We start from the raw sequence: 14984 nt of genomic DNA on the forward strand, positions 1-14984 counted from the left end.
AAAGTAGAAGTAATGCAAGACGTCAGATGCAAAATATGTGCGACCAATACAACTTTGCAAAGTTAGAGCAAGCACCTTGATGGGTGAATAAGATAGGCCATCCTCCACCATGCCAAGTTTGTTAGCCAGTGGATCGTTCTGCAATATTCCTCTCGTGCGCCCATTCTCATATTCATTTTGATAATGTTCAATATTTGATATGCATGAAAACATAAAAACAAGTGAGATTTTCTTTGTAATGCAGAAGTGATTCTAATCCAATACTGCCTCCCTGTAAACCCCTTTGTGCTATCTCTGCAATTCTTTTAGAAGAGGCCATGCATGCTGTAATTTGTTGTGTGCATTAATATAATGTGACCTACTACTCAAAATATGAGAGCTCCAAAAGTGATGACACTTCATAGATGATAGCTTCAACATCGTGTATGAATGGGGAAATGGAGGAAATGGAGGAAGAGACACATGTCTTTCGGACGAGCTTGAATCAAATGTGTTTTGCCGCCCACGTTTGGCGCCCACCGTGTCTGAATGGGCTCAGAGGCCGTCGTGTCATGTCTGATCGAAGTTACTAGTCTACCCCTATCGACAGCAATGTAAATTCGGTCGATAAGGATGTCAAGTGTCAGGGGTAGACAGTAATTTCCATCTCGGAAACACTTGCTTCGGGAAGCCCACAAATTATAGTGGGTGTTTAGCCGCTTCATTCAAAACTTGGGAGAATTAGCATTCACGTTTTCCCTAGGACCTGGCAAACTAAATTCAAATCCAATTTGTATTCGATTAGGAATATCCACAAATAATTATATGTTTTGTTATTTATTTCTTCAAAACCACAACAAAGATTTATTCCACCTTTATATATGATTATGATTTAGAAATGCCGTGATCTTTGAATTCAGTAGGTTGGATACACTCTGAGTCAAACAGTTATTTCATCCAATACAATATGCTCACACGAAAAACAATTCACCTTATGTCAATCATAGAAGTACCGAGGATTATCTCGCCTAAAAAATTCGAATCATTACAACACATGGACAACATAGGGGGTCTTGCAACATAATCCATTTCAGAGACATGACACAACATGCAAGTACAATAATCTAATGACAATTTCAACTGGTATCTAAAGAAGAACCGGGATTACCTTGGGCTTCAGATAGCAGAAACAGCAGGACCTCCTCCGTCTTCAAATGCAACATTCTTACTTCCTCCAATTCTTGGGTTGCTTGCATAATGCGTGCCGCTAATTCCGTAATTTCTAGCCTCAAGATAAAGATTACCTTATTCATGGCAGCCACACCATCTCTTTCTGCCTCTAGTAGAGCCTCAAGCACTATAATATCTATGCTCAGACTGCTCTCCGGCGGTGTTGCCTCTGAACTGCTATCATCTGGTAACTTGGATGGTGCACTGCTTCCACAAATAGATTCTGGGGTTGTACATTGTGTCCTACTGTGAACGGCATCCTGAAAGGTTTCCGCTGGACATCAGTAAGAGATAGTAATCGTATGATCCAGGCAGTAAGCTTACATGGTAAACGACGGACAAATTATTGCCGAGCATGGCAAACTATATTTAAATGGTTCAAAGCAGCATCAGCCGAAAAGAAATTAAAACGGTAAGATGAAACTAGGGATGTAAGTGGCAAATAAACGACATCCGCTAGTCCCATCTAGTTAGTTTTTGCTACCTCCCTAGTTCATTTTCCTCAAAAAACAAAAACTCCTTTGAACTATCATACCACTAGTGGACTTTAATCAGGATTAAATGGGACCCAGTTGACATCCCTAGTTGAAAGGGAGTGTACAACCGCTATATTTAAGTTGCCAAGGCATCTAAGCAGTTGAAATAATCTGAGAAAGCACTTAACAGTGTGGCCTCATATAAACTATGAAGACAGTCTTGTGATGAAGTTGAGAGGAAAAGTTAAGGACTCAAATGAAATAGGCATGCATTTCTTTACGATAGTACAACAGGAACTGCTGACATATTGGCCAACTCAGGTATAGCGTAACAACAAATAAGCATTCGAATCAAGCAATACAGCAAAGCAGACAACTGAATTATTTGTAATTCGGTAGGATTACACGTTGAGGGCACAAGCCAAGAAAGCAGCCCACTCGCATTACATTTCACATGTACTAAAACACACTGGCTTACCATATGTTGCTGTGAAGCCTAGCTGCTATTGCAATGTTCTTTGAAGATATCGTCAGCATCCCGTGGTTGCAAATCTACTTGTTGTAGTTTATTCTGCACCATCTATTTAGGTAAAATTAATTTTAATCGCATGCACTGGTCCGAATTGATCATCAATGGTTCATCTAAACTAATGAAAGAAGGGTGTGTGTGCATACACGACAATATATCTGCTTCCCTCTATTTTTATGCTTGTTCGAGGTGCTAGCCCCAAAAGAACAAATATTTTGCTTGATGGGGTTGGCAGCTCCATAATTAATAGAAGCATCAAATTAGTCATGCAACTTGGGAAGATCAAGAACACACAAACAAGTAATGAACAGAGGCTCGGAGCAGTGATGTAATAGCTAGCATCAGAAAATGTAGGGTAAAACGAACAAAAAGCAGTGGAACCACATGCTAGTTTGCTGATGTGTAATTAAGCATAGAGAACATTAAGCAGTCTGATGGAACCAACATGTGGCATCAGAACAAAACTAAATCATATTAACTATATGTGCACTGGTATGTAATTTAGCACATGTAACATGTTCACTGCCAGAAGTATGGCCCTACAGGTGCAAGCAGAATAACGCGTCTCATGAAAAACTGAATGATGCCCACAAGAATTTCAAAGGTGCGGTGCTTATGCTAGGAAAGTGAACGTAGGCGCCGACCGTTGGATAATAGTACTTGATTCTCGGCGGTGTATGGGTATTGTTGTCATACTTGATAGCTAAGGATCGTCCATGGTGCTCGTGTTGCGGTTGAGTTTGGGCCGGCTGTCGCTGTCGCTGAAGCGACTCCGGTGCTACGGTTGCGGCGCCTATCGACATACAAGAAAGCTCATCTGTGGTAAGTGAACAATTGCACGATAAAGAGAAAAACCGAAGGAGTACAAATCGAAATAACCTGATGAGGCTACAGCGTCGGTAAAGCAGGGCCGGTGGAGTTCAATATGGCATCCATGGAGCGGGTCCGGTGCAGTGGACGAAGGCTTCGGCGGGCGCGTTGTACAGTGCTTTCGGTGAGGCGGATCTGTTGCGGCGGACGAGGGCTTGTATGAAGGGCCAGCGAAGGGGCGAACGAGGGAGTCAGTGAAGGGCCTACGCTGTGGTGGACGAGGGCACCGGTTAAGAAGATCCGGTGCGGTGGACCATGATGGCGGTCAAGGAGATCTGGAGCGGTGGACAAGCCAGTCGCTGAAGCGGCTCTGGTGAAGTGGTGAGTTGGTAGTTGGGGGTTCCAAGGTGCGGAAGGTAGATCCGGCGGGGTGTGTGGTCCACCGCTGCGGCGGAGGACTAGATTCGGCGGCTTGCCATGGTTGGGGGGTCGGGGAGGGGAAGGGGAGGGGCTCTAGGGAAGAATGTTGGGGGCAAAGAGGGGAAAACAATGGAGTTACCAAAGCAACCCTTTTCCGTTCATGTGGCAGGGGTAAAACAGGAATATCGCAGGGCTAAACTTTCGGGCGCGTGATATTTCGATGTGAGCGGGAAGTTTGAAAGCTTTTGGCGCCTAAAATTATAAGTATTCTTCTCTCGTACAGCCGACTATGATATCATGGCTGACAATTTGTTTGTTTTGCACGCAAAAAAACGTGCAAGTTTTGAAAATCAATGTCTCCAACTCGAAACTTAGATTGTCCATTCAATTCAAATTTGGATCATTGAGCTACTACAAGCAAATACCATCATACGGTCCAATTCAAATGAAATACCATCATATCTCTAGGTTTGATATATGAATCTGAAATCACGAAATCCCGGCTTAAAAAATGTACCTCCGTTTAAATGAATTACAAAAGCTAATGATGGAGTCGAATTCCAAAATTCCAATCTTAGGTTTGTAATTCTGGTACATCAAGGTATATCACGCATGTTCAAAAGTATCGTTATCTCATAGTACAAACTGTGAAACAAATTGATCAACCATGAGTGCACAATATCTCAATTACGCTAAAGTCCCTCAAATATAGACACCTCACTCTTTATCTGAAGTCAACCCCCCCAGCACCACCACAGACACACACAAACACACACATAGAGAAGTCGTTCTCTCCCCCAAACACCAACACACGATCACATTAACACCCCTCTCTCTTGTAAAGTCCGGACCCCAACATAGGTCTCTATCACATTGTCTCTCGGGCATGCACACATCTCTTCCCTCACTCTCTAGGTCTCCCGCTATCTCTCTTACCCAAGCACACGCACTATGCAGAGTGTATATTTCCCATACACACAAAACGTTGCCCCCAAACGTCTATCTCCCTAGTTATGTGGTTCTCGCGCACTCACCTCACACACCACCCCCACTGCAAACAAGCACACTTTGTCTCCTTGTGCACCACTCTCCTCTTTCTATCTCTCCCACACGCGGACCCGCCCCAGCTCCTTCCCTGTATACATATGTGTCGTGACTCTTTGCATAGCTCCCTAATGTATAATCGTTCTTGATTTTGCACATTGTTCTCTACACCATCTATTCTAGATCTCTCATGAAGTCCCTATCACACAGATGATGACTCACTTCCCTTGCGTCTCCGTTCATAGGCCAATTTCGGACAACATCAACATTGTCTCCCTATCTATACGCCATTTATGGACACAAACGGCCCCTCTCGCCCCCTCTCTTCCTCTCTCTCTCTATCTCTCTCTCTCTCTCTCTCTCTCTCCGTCGCTAGCTCTCTCTTTCTCTCGCTCTCACACCCCTCTCCCACACACACACTCGATGTCTCTTCCAAATAGTCTGCCCCCCCCCCCCCCCCCGCCCGCACCCGTGCTATCTCGCTACTACACATGTCACACCATTCCCTCTTCCCTTATACTAGGTTTACATCATCAGTGGTCTCTCTACTCCACATACACTCTCTCCCTCTCACACACAAACACGTGCACAAACACACATAGACACGCACAAACACCCATTTATCTGGATCCTCATCTCTCCTCATGTCCGCATGTGTATCTCACACACTCACTCTCTAATTATGTATATGTGTCTCCATGTTACACAACACAAAGCCCCATGTACATGTCTCTTTCTATTCTCCACACACATAGACACAAAGAATCTATTATCATTGCCTCAGTCTCTAACATATCACACACGCACACTGTCTCTCTCTCTCTCTCTCGCAAACACACTCAACAAGGGTTTCCCCGTGAATAACCTACCGTCTATTCATCAACAATCGTGGTAGTACGACAAACACAAGACGTGAAAAAGAATAAATATACACGTGCTTAGACCACCTAGTATGACTACTAGGACTAGAGCAAGCCAAAAAGCGCGCCGCCGTCACCCCCTCCTTGTCGGCGACAGGAAAATCTTTGTTTTACACAGTCGAGAAGTCATTGTGCTAAGGCCCCACATGCCGAGGCGTTGAATAGAATGTAGATGCTAGTTTACGGAAGCAAGTATCGATAATACGTTTGTATCTCCATACTTATATTTCTTCTCTTATAAAAACCGAGTTGGTGATGATGGTACGTGTGCCATCTTGCAATATAGACCGTCCGATCTATATCTGACGGATGGAAATTAAACTAAAAGATACCCGCACACCTCTCCACATTTGCAGAAAAGGCCTTCCCTCGTTCATCCTTATCTCCAACAAACCTCATTGTTGAGCAATTAAGAAAGGAAGCCTCTGGAACAAACTGGCCTGGTGGCTGCTGCCGGTGTCATCAATCCCCATGCCTCCGCTCAGTCCGACCACCAACCACCACCACACCCCACTCCTCTTCACCTTATCTCATATTTCTCGAGATATAATTAGTTTTTACACATGGGATTACTCCCGCAAGGGTCAATCACAACAAGTGTTTTATAAAAAGTGCATCTTGATGTTCCGTGCAATGCACGGATCTTGCTAGTACTCCTACACAAGACTAAGTTGGTGATGCTGGTGTGTTTGCCATCCGTCGTTTCTGACCATTAGATCTACATCTAACGATTGTGAGGTAAGTTGTTGCCTTTTCTCACCAACATCCCACTTGTCTACCAATTTTTAGAAAAACCCATAATTAGTATCTTAAAACCAACCACATCCCTCCCCGACCTCACCAAAACAGCCCAAGGAATATATTCTAATTGAAACATAATATATCTCTAGTGACATATGTATATCAAAATTAGAGTGTTTTGTACCAAGTTTGTGAATAAGAATTATTCTAATTATGATTCGTTGCAATGGACATGAACATTGCTAGTATTTCCAACCATGCATTCTTTCCTAGTATTCCATAGTTTCGAGTTTTCCATCAAGATATTAGTCACTCATGGTTGATATTTACTTTCAATCATGTACACATATGCACTATGTAACTAGCCTTGCTTATTGGCTTCCAAAGCTTAACTTTCACTCCTACTTACAATATGTAGAGTATTTAACAAAAAACTACCACTTTCAACCAGCCCTAGGAAGAATCTATTGTACAAAAAATAGAAAAAACATACCCAAAATTTCTTAATCCACGCCAAAAACTACCTAGTACTCCTACCGATTAGGTTCGTTTAAACCAATTTATGACAGGGTTGGCCCACATGTCCGTGCTGACGAGGCAGCTTAAACCAACACATTTTGTTTGACCGTTGACACGAGGGACCCACATCTGACCTTCTATCCTGTTATTCCCCCTCAAATCATTATTTTTCCTGAACATTACTTCAAACAGTACTGATGCATGTTCGTCGGTGGCGCCGGTGATGAGCGAGTTGGCCGCTGCTCCGCCGGACGGGCCGGACGCCGCGCTGGCCTCCGCACGGGTTGGCAGGCTGGCCCGAGCATGACTCACGAGCGAGCAAGCCACCGCGCTGGCCTTCGCTCGAGCCAGATGGCTGGCCTTAGCGCGGCACGCGCGAGAAAGCCACCGCGCTGTCGTGCCAATCTAGCTAGCAAACCTTGCGGACAAGCAGCTGGACGGAGCTATCTTGGCTAGCTAGCGGCCGCGAGCGCCGGACGGAGCTGGCATCCGGGCTGCCGCAACATGGGCTCCGCACCACCGGCGGTTTTGACCTTGCCTTCTACCAGCGGCGGTAGCTGCGTCCCATGGCCGAGGATGACTAGGTGGACGGGCCGGAGGTAGGAGGTCACTCGAGGATTTTTGTTGGTAAGAGCATGTACAATGGTTGATAAGGTAGTCTTATCTTAAGTCTGCCACATATGCAAGTGGTAGTAGTTTCTTGGCATTTTAGTGGTTTCTTGCATTATTAGAGCAAGTACAAAAGAGCTGAGTCAGTGGGCTATAATAAATAAACTAGTATATTTCTGCTTAGTTGGAGGAAAGAGAAGAGGAGAGAGAAGGTAAGCGGGCTCTTCATGAAGAGCCACCTCTAGCACGTGCTCCTAGGCACTTTGTGAGAATGAGAAGTGGGCCACATAATAAAAAAGTAGTACACTCTTTTGATCTATTATTGTACATGTTGGCTATAAGATGGGCTGTAGATGTCATGGCACTGGCTTATAGCCAGCAGCAGATGATAGGGGTTTCTTGTAAGGAACAATGTACGTACTACTAGCGACAAAAGGCGATTTTAGGTTGCGTTGTACTCCAATGAGTACTACTAGTAGTCGCGGGAGTGTATACCTCATTTTGTGGGTTCGATCCTGGCCGAACGCATAGCGGCCTTTCTTTTAAATAGTACTACTACACTTCACTGCGAGCCAATATTTTACACGGGTAGTTTGAGTTTTGAAGTCAAACGGACGTGCGGCCCCACAATCTGGGTGCACTGGACAGCCTAGCCATGTGAACGGGTTTTCCTTCCTAGCATCCCATGGCTCGCGTGCTCGCCCTAGCCGCACCTCGCTTGCAGCTTCCTCATCAGCTAGTAGCATATTTAAACTGCGCCTCCCAATTAAGCCCGAGGAGCCGGAAAAGCCTGGCGGGGCCTTGGGAACTATGCAATATGGCTCTATACGTAAAGTGCTCTACTCCCTCCATCTAGGTGTGTAAGTCACCTTACGAAAACCAAATAATCCCAAAACACTTAGGCACCGTACATTAACTCCCTTCTCGTTTTTTGTTTTGTGGCATATCAACCAATAAGATATGTGGGCTGTGCATGCTTTCAATGACTTGAGACTACCAAACATAACATGCAGTGGTTAGTTCATTGCATGCAATGCTATTAATTAGCAAAAAGACATTAAGTTTTCTCGTTTTCCTCTCCACCTTGGTCGTGATGCACAACGTAAGATGACTTACACACCTAGACGGAGGAAGTACTACTACTCTGTAGCTTGTGGCGTTGCACGCATGGACTTCACTCCATTATCGGCTCTACTATAAAAGAAATTCCTCTTGACATGTTTTTTTGAAATGGAGGCAAAAGCTTTGCTTCATCTCATTCATAAAGAAGGAACTACTAACAAAGTTCGACGAGATCCATTACACCTCCACAAATGGAAGCGAAAAGCCTAGTCTCGCTGTATCAAATAACTCAAATGTTCTGCCCCCGCCGTAACCGTCACTAATAAATAGGCTGCTAGTGTGTGCGTGGGAGGAGCGGCTGAGTAGGCCAGCTACGTGAGAGGAGCGGCTGAATAGAGCACCGAGAGTACCCACTAGGCCACTACGCATGTGTACTTCCCCTGCATTGATAGTACAGCGATGGTTCTAGAGAACAGTAGTACCCGCCACTTCCAACTATAGCTCCTTGGCCCTGAGATTCAAGAGTTGAAAACTGGTGCACTATAATAGACTAGACTAGAAGTACAGTACATCGCACTACTAGTTGAGAAAAGTAGTACTAGTACTGCTACAGTACGAGTACGTACTCCTCCGTCACATAATGTAAGATGTTTTTTGACACTAGTTGGTGTGACAAAAATGGCAAAAACATACCCAAAATTTCTTAATCCACGCCAAAAACTACTACCTAGTGCCCAAAATTTCTTACTAGTGCTATTATTTACAGTATAATGCAATCCCATAACGTTCCATAATCCCTTTCTTTCAAAAAATCTCTTCTGGAGAGAAGATTACTATCTCCACGCGAGCTTCTCATAGGCCAGCGCCACCGCATGCAGTCATGTGAGAGAGAGGGAGACATCCATGCAGCATGCAGAGAGAGGAGAATGCGGGCGGACAGCCAATGGGCTGCATGGGGCATTTATAGCTGCTAGCTCCTCCCATCCATGCGCCAGGGGTATTTCCATCCAGAAAGCATGCAGCGAGCCCCTGCCTTGGTATCCGGGTCTGCTCTTATGCGCAAAGTAAAAAGAATCAGAGGGAGTACTAGTAGTAAATAATAGCCTCACCCCTTCGCTAAGGAACGATCTACAATTGGAAGGGACGAGGCCCTGCGGTTACTACGCTCTTATCTCCTCCTCGCCAGTTCCCTTCCCCCTGATGAGAAGGCAGTTCGTCGCTGCTCCCATGGATTCGCCAGGCGGTTCTCCTCCTCGTCGGGGCTGGGAGACCTTGGACGACGATGCTGTGGGAGAAATCGCACGCCGCTCCGACGTCCTCACCGCCGCAAGACTCAGTGCTTCCTGCACCAACTTTTTCAAGACGCTGCTTAAACAGGCCATGCTTGTTGGTCTTCCATGCGTCCTCGAGGAGAAGGTTCTTCTATGGGACAATCCTTCGAATAGTCCACCGCTCCCTGGCCATGGTTTCACGTTGACTCCTCTAGAGTTGCCGACGTTGAGAGGTAGTCGGATTTTGTTCGATGAGCAGGTCAGTAATGGAGTTTGATCATGTAGTACTTAGTTATTCCATTTCCATCCCGTAATTTCTCCGCTGCCCACCGTCTTATATATAGGTCTGGGTCGGTGCCAATGAAGATTGGCTTGCATACCTCCGGCCGGATACCACCATCATTTTGCACAACATCCACAGCAGTGCGGCCGTTTCGGTAGACCCCTTCTCCACCATTGGGATCGGCCTTCCGGACTTGCTGGGCTTGAATACGTATGATGATGCCTACATGAGATTGAAGAAGATAGCAATTGCGTACCCGCCAACAAAGCGACGCGGCTACGATGATTACTATCTCATCGCGGTGTTCGACATAAGGATTTCCATCAATGCAAGAGGCAGTAATAGCAGAGGCTGGCGCATGTTGGTGGTGGCAGATTTGTACCCCTACACGTTCGAAGACGCCGTGCGCCATCTAGGCTGCATCTTCGTGGTGACAAGCCAGGGGACTTGTTTCATCTCGTTGCCATCCTACGGTACGGGAGATTACAAACGGAATGCACAAACCATCATTTGCATCCCTAACGGTACTCCATTATTTTGCAGGGACCAGTCATCCCCGATCAAAATAAGATCGCCGATCCTAGATGTTTATTTGCATCTGCAATTCGGTCTAACCTAGAACCTTGTAGCTGACTTTGGCATATTGGGATCAACTATCTTAGCAGTCGTTACCCATGGTACCACTGATGTGCAACATGGTCACACAATCTACCACGATCGGACCGTCACCATCTACCCAGGTATTCCATTTTTTAACCCTCTCGCCTTCTCTTTCATTGTTGTACTAGTAGTATACTTTGTAGTACTAGTAGGAGTACTTTTTACCTTGGAGGACGCGTATAGCTAGCTAGGCCCTTGAAGACTTGAATCCACTAGGTGCCACCATTTTTGTTTTTCCATGTCTTACTATCTCATCCATGTAGCCAAGAGTGGCTATATATAATAAGCTGGTTATTTTACTTCCTCTATACCGGAGTAGTACTATTTGTTGCACAGTATTACTGATCGGCATATTTGAGCACAACATTATTATGCATCAACCTTGACTATATATGTCACCATGTGTCCAGATCTGGGATGCCGCGTGTACCAGATGAACGGCACCGAGTTCAACCCCCGTGATGCTACGTGGGTGCCGAGGAACACTCTTGGAGAGTACTCGCTTTTCATCGGGGACAGCTACCCCATTGTGAAGCGGATGCCACCTTCCGTGCACGACACGGAAGGCCTGCCGTTCATGAAGCATGGTTGTGTCTTCAGTGCGCACCGCCGGATGAACGACATGCTGGGACACACTATCCCTGATTTATGCCGCTTCAGCTTGGATGAGTCTCCATCGTGTGGAACTGGACTAGAAAGCTGCGACAATGATTCCCGTTGCCCACCGCTATGGATCGTGCCATCCATGAAGAACACCTGGGACTGGAACATGGAGGAGGACATGTAGCCCATCTATAACGTGTAAGTGGAGTGCGGTAATTGTGAATGGTAGCGCTGTGAATATTGTAGACTAGTCGTGCACAAATTTATCACATGAATTGGAGATGAACTTGTGTGGCATACTGGCATTTGTCCTTTAGAATTTATTACTAGTAAATGTGTTATGTGTATGTGCAACTTGTGTAGTTGTTGCACGGGCTCCAACACGCTCTTTGAGAAAAAAAGGTGGCACAGCTTTGGTTATACGTGACATGGCAGCATCAAACAGTAGCATCGTTCACTATAGTTGTAGTACACTCCTACTAGGATGACAACTCCTATAAAACCTTGCGCTTGGATCTTTGCCTCTTCGGGAGGTTCAATAGTTCGTACTCGTGTGAACCTTGCACTTGGCTCTTCGCCTCTTCGGAAGGTCCAACAATGATGATACTACAGTACAATATGCTTCTGGCAATTTGACACCGATTGAACTGCTGCACGTCCACCGCGAGGGCGAGGGCGAGGGCGAGGGAGAGGGAAAGGGAGAGGTAGAGGGTGCTGTAGTCAAAACCCTCTCCTTGTCCTGCGAACCACCGCATGCGTGGGCGAGGGAGAGGCGTAGTAAGCAAGCTTCTCCTCATTCGGCGAGTTGACGGGACACATCCAAGCAGTACTAGTACTAGTAGTAGTAGTAGTCCATACTGCGTCCTTTCCGATTAATATGGCTTAATTTGAAGCGAGAAAAATACACTGGCAGTCAACGTATGTAACAACACGCTCTTTACGGTCACTATATATAGTTTTGCGACGATTATACGATCACTAGCTCATCATAGAGCACCGTATTGCACCCTACTGACCGGCCACATAGTCGACGTGGCACTTTGTTGACTGGTTAAATTGTCACCTGGTTTCTGGGTCCCACCTGTGAGTTGGCAGAGCAAAGAAATCAGTTAAACAAAACTTTACGCAGGCGCGACACGAGTCAAACCCTTGCGCGCGAACCGCCCCGGCTGTGTATGTAAGTGCATGCACGTGTCCTCCCTCGGTCTTCCAACAAAGAGTGTACATCGGCTATAAAACAAAGAGTGTAGTACATGATGTACATCTACACTTCCAATGCATTTAGCCTTTAATCTAAATCGATATTGATTGACTAATGCACCAACTTGTGCTGTAGGTATAGGCTACATGTCTATCCTTAATTATAGCATGCAACGGCCTTCATTTAATCTTCTTATCTCAATGGTCGCATGCACACATAAGTATGCTACTTTTGGGTGCTAATTATGTCCTGGTCAATGTGTAAATATCTAAATGTACAGTCTTTCACGGACGTAGGGAGTAGGTTGAGCACTTGAGCGTGAGCGTGAGAGTGTGTGTTGCATCGTGTGCTGTGTGCCGCATGGGTGCGTGAGTGTTGCGTGCATCCATGTGTACTTGTGAGTGTTGTATGTTGCATGCATGCACGCATGCATGCATGGGGCTTACTCCCTCCCATTGACATGTTCATATTTCAAGCTTCCTATGTTCCCTCCATATGGTGATACTCCCTCTGTTCCCAAATAGTATGGAGTAAAAGCCTCCCTCTGTTCCCAAATAAGGTGTATTTGTCTTTCTATAGATTTCAACAAGTGACTAGGTACGGAGCAAATGAGTGAAGTGAGCGTAGAGGCATAGGGATACTATAGAAAGGAAGTCCTCGCGATCCATTATTCCCCATCTCGGTCAGAGAGAACTATTCAACTAGTCTTCGCAGTGAAGTGACAATACATGCTGCAGCACATGGGACACGTAATTAATAAGCTGAACCAGCGTGTTGGTGTTACTAAATCAGCCTTACCCAGTACTGCCATCTCTTCTTCCTCCTCCTCTCTTCTTCTTCCTCCTCTCATCCCCATCGTCGGCCGCACACCATTTACCCCCGCTCACTGCTCGCCCGCCCGCGCCATCCTCCTTGGTAGCTCGCGCGTACCATATCCCCCCGCTCACTGCTCGGCCACACGAGGAGAAGCTTCTTTGCTCGCCCGCCTGAATCCACTTCCCCGCTGGCTCGCAGGCACCGAAAACCCCAATGGCAGAACCGACTGACACGCAGAGCCGTGATTGGAATTCCCTCCCCGATGTTCTCTTGGAACAGATCTGTAGTTGTATGGACCTACTCAGCACCGTCCGTCTGGCCGCATGCTCGGTGTCTTTGTACCATCTACTCGTCTGCAACCGGCCGACTCTTTTCAAGACACCCTGCTTGCTGATGCCCGATCCTCGCAGGTGGCCCAGACACCGACTTGACGATCCTATGGAGGTTGTCGTGGTGCCCCTCGACATGCTACCACTACCCGTCCACCTGTCCTTCATGCGCGGCCACTACTGGGCGGGCATGAAGGCCAACTGGATCGTCCTCATCCACCACACCGGTAGTCTGTGGCGTCTCGTGGATATCTACACCCAGCGAGAGATCACCCTTCCATCGTTGGATACCGCTGCCATCGAGCCTCGCGGCCCGCCGGACACTCCTTCCTACTACGCACGAGACGCATCAAGCTTTTGGCTCGACCTTTGTTTGCAGAAAGTTGTAATCTGCGAAGTGCCCACACCATCAGAAGACTACATGGATTACAAGCTCATTGCCTTGTTCAACATGGGATTAGTCTATCTGGAATCCGGTCGCCATACATGGTTATGGCTCATCATCAATCCTGTTGAGGCAACATTTCTGCCTGATGCTATAGTGCACGATGGCATCATTTATGCGGTAAACGCACAGATTGGCTGCCTATACTGGTGGAATCTATCGTCATGTAATTGTTCTATCTCATATCATATTTACCTTATGAATATGACTGCCTGTTCATTTGTTACAAATTTAGAATGCATAGCATGTCTATAACCACATCATTGCTATATGTTCCTCTCATTTCCTAGATTTTTATGACCACACATGTTATTGTTAGAGTTGATATGAGAACAATTGGCATCTAATGATTGTTAGAATACATATTATGAGCATAACATCATGATTGCTATATGTTACTCTCGTTTACAAGATTTTTATGACAACGCATGTTATTGCTTAGAGTTGATATGAGAATAGTAGTAGTAAGTGCTATGGTAGAATATGAGTAGGCGCTGTCATAGCTGTTTTCCTCTCATTGTTACATGATGTTTGAACCATGACATATTGCTAGAATATGAAAGCCATTGGCTTATTTTTTTAACTTGGGGTATGATTATGACCACGGCATTGCAATTCTCTGTCTATGATATGTGTCACTATTATAATAATCTTAATTCCACACATACTCTGAACATGATTGTTTATTTTTGTCCTCTTGCTCTCCAATTTGAATTGTTGCAGCAGACGCAAATGCGCTGGCCTTCGTGATTCCATGACCTGGAATCATACCAGCCGATGGGTGGTGGTTTATCGCTCGTTCAGCTGACGGCAGTCATTTGATGCTCATTCGCATGTACCAAATTAAGCAAACCATTACATCAAACCACATGCAGTACAATGCGTGGGGTGTTCGTGACATTGATGGCTATGGCTGCTTCGTGTTCGAGAAAGATCCCAGCTCCATTAGGCCAGGCGTATTCAACTGGAGGTGGGTTTACAGCCTCGGCAACCACTCCTTGTTCCTCGGGCTCAATTATCCAATCATCCAACCAATC

Source organism: Triticum urartu, chromosome 5A (genome assembly GCF_056163025.1).
Source record: "Triticum urartu cultivar PI428250 chromosome 5A, HENAU_Tu73, whole genome shotgun sequence".
NCBI classification, from domain to species: domain Eukaryota; kingdom Viridiplantae; phylum Streptophyta; class Magnoliopsida; order Poales; family Poaceae; genus Triticum; species Triticum urartu.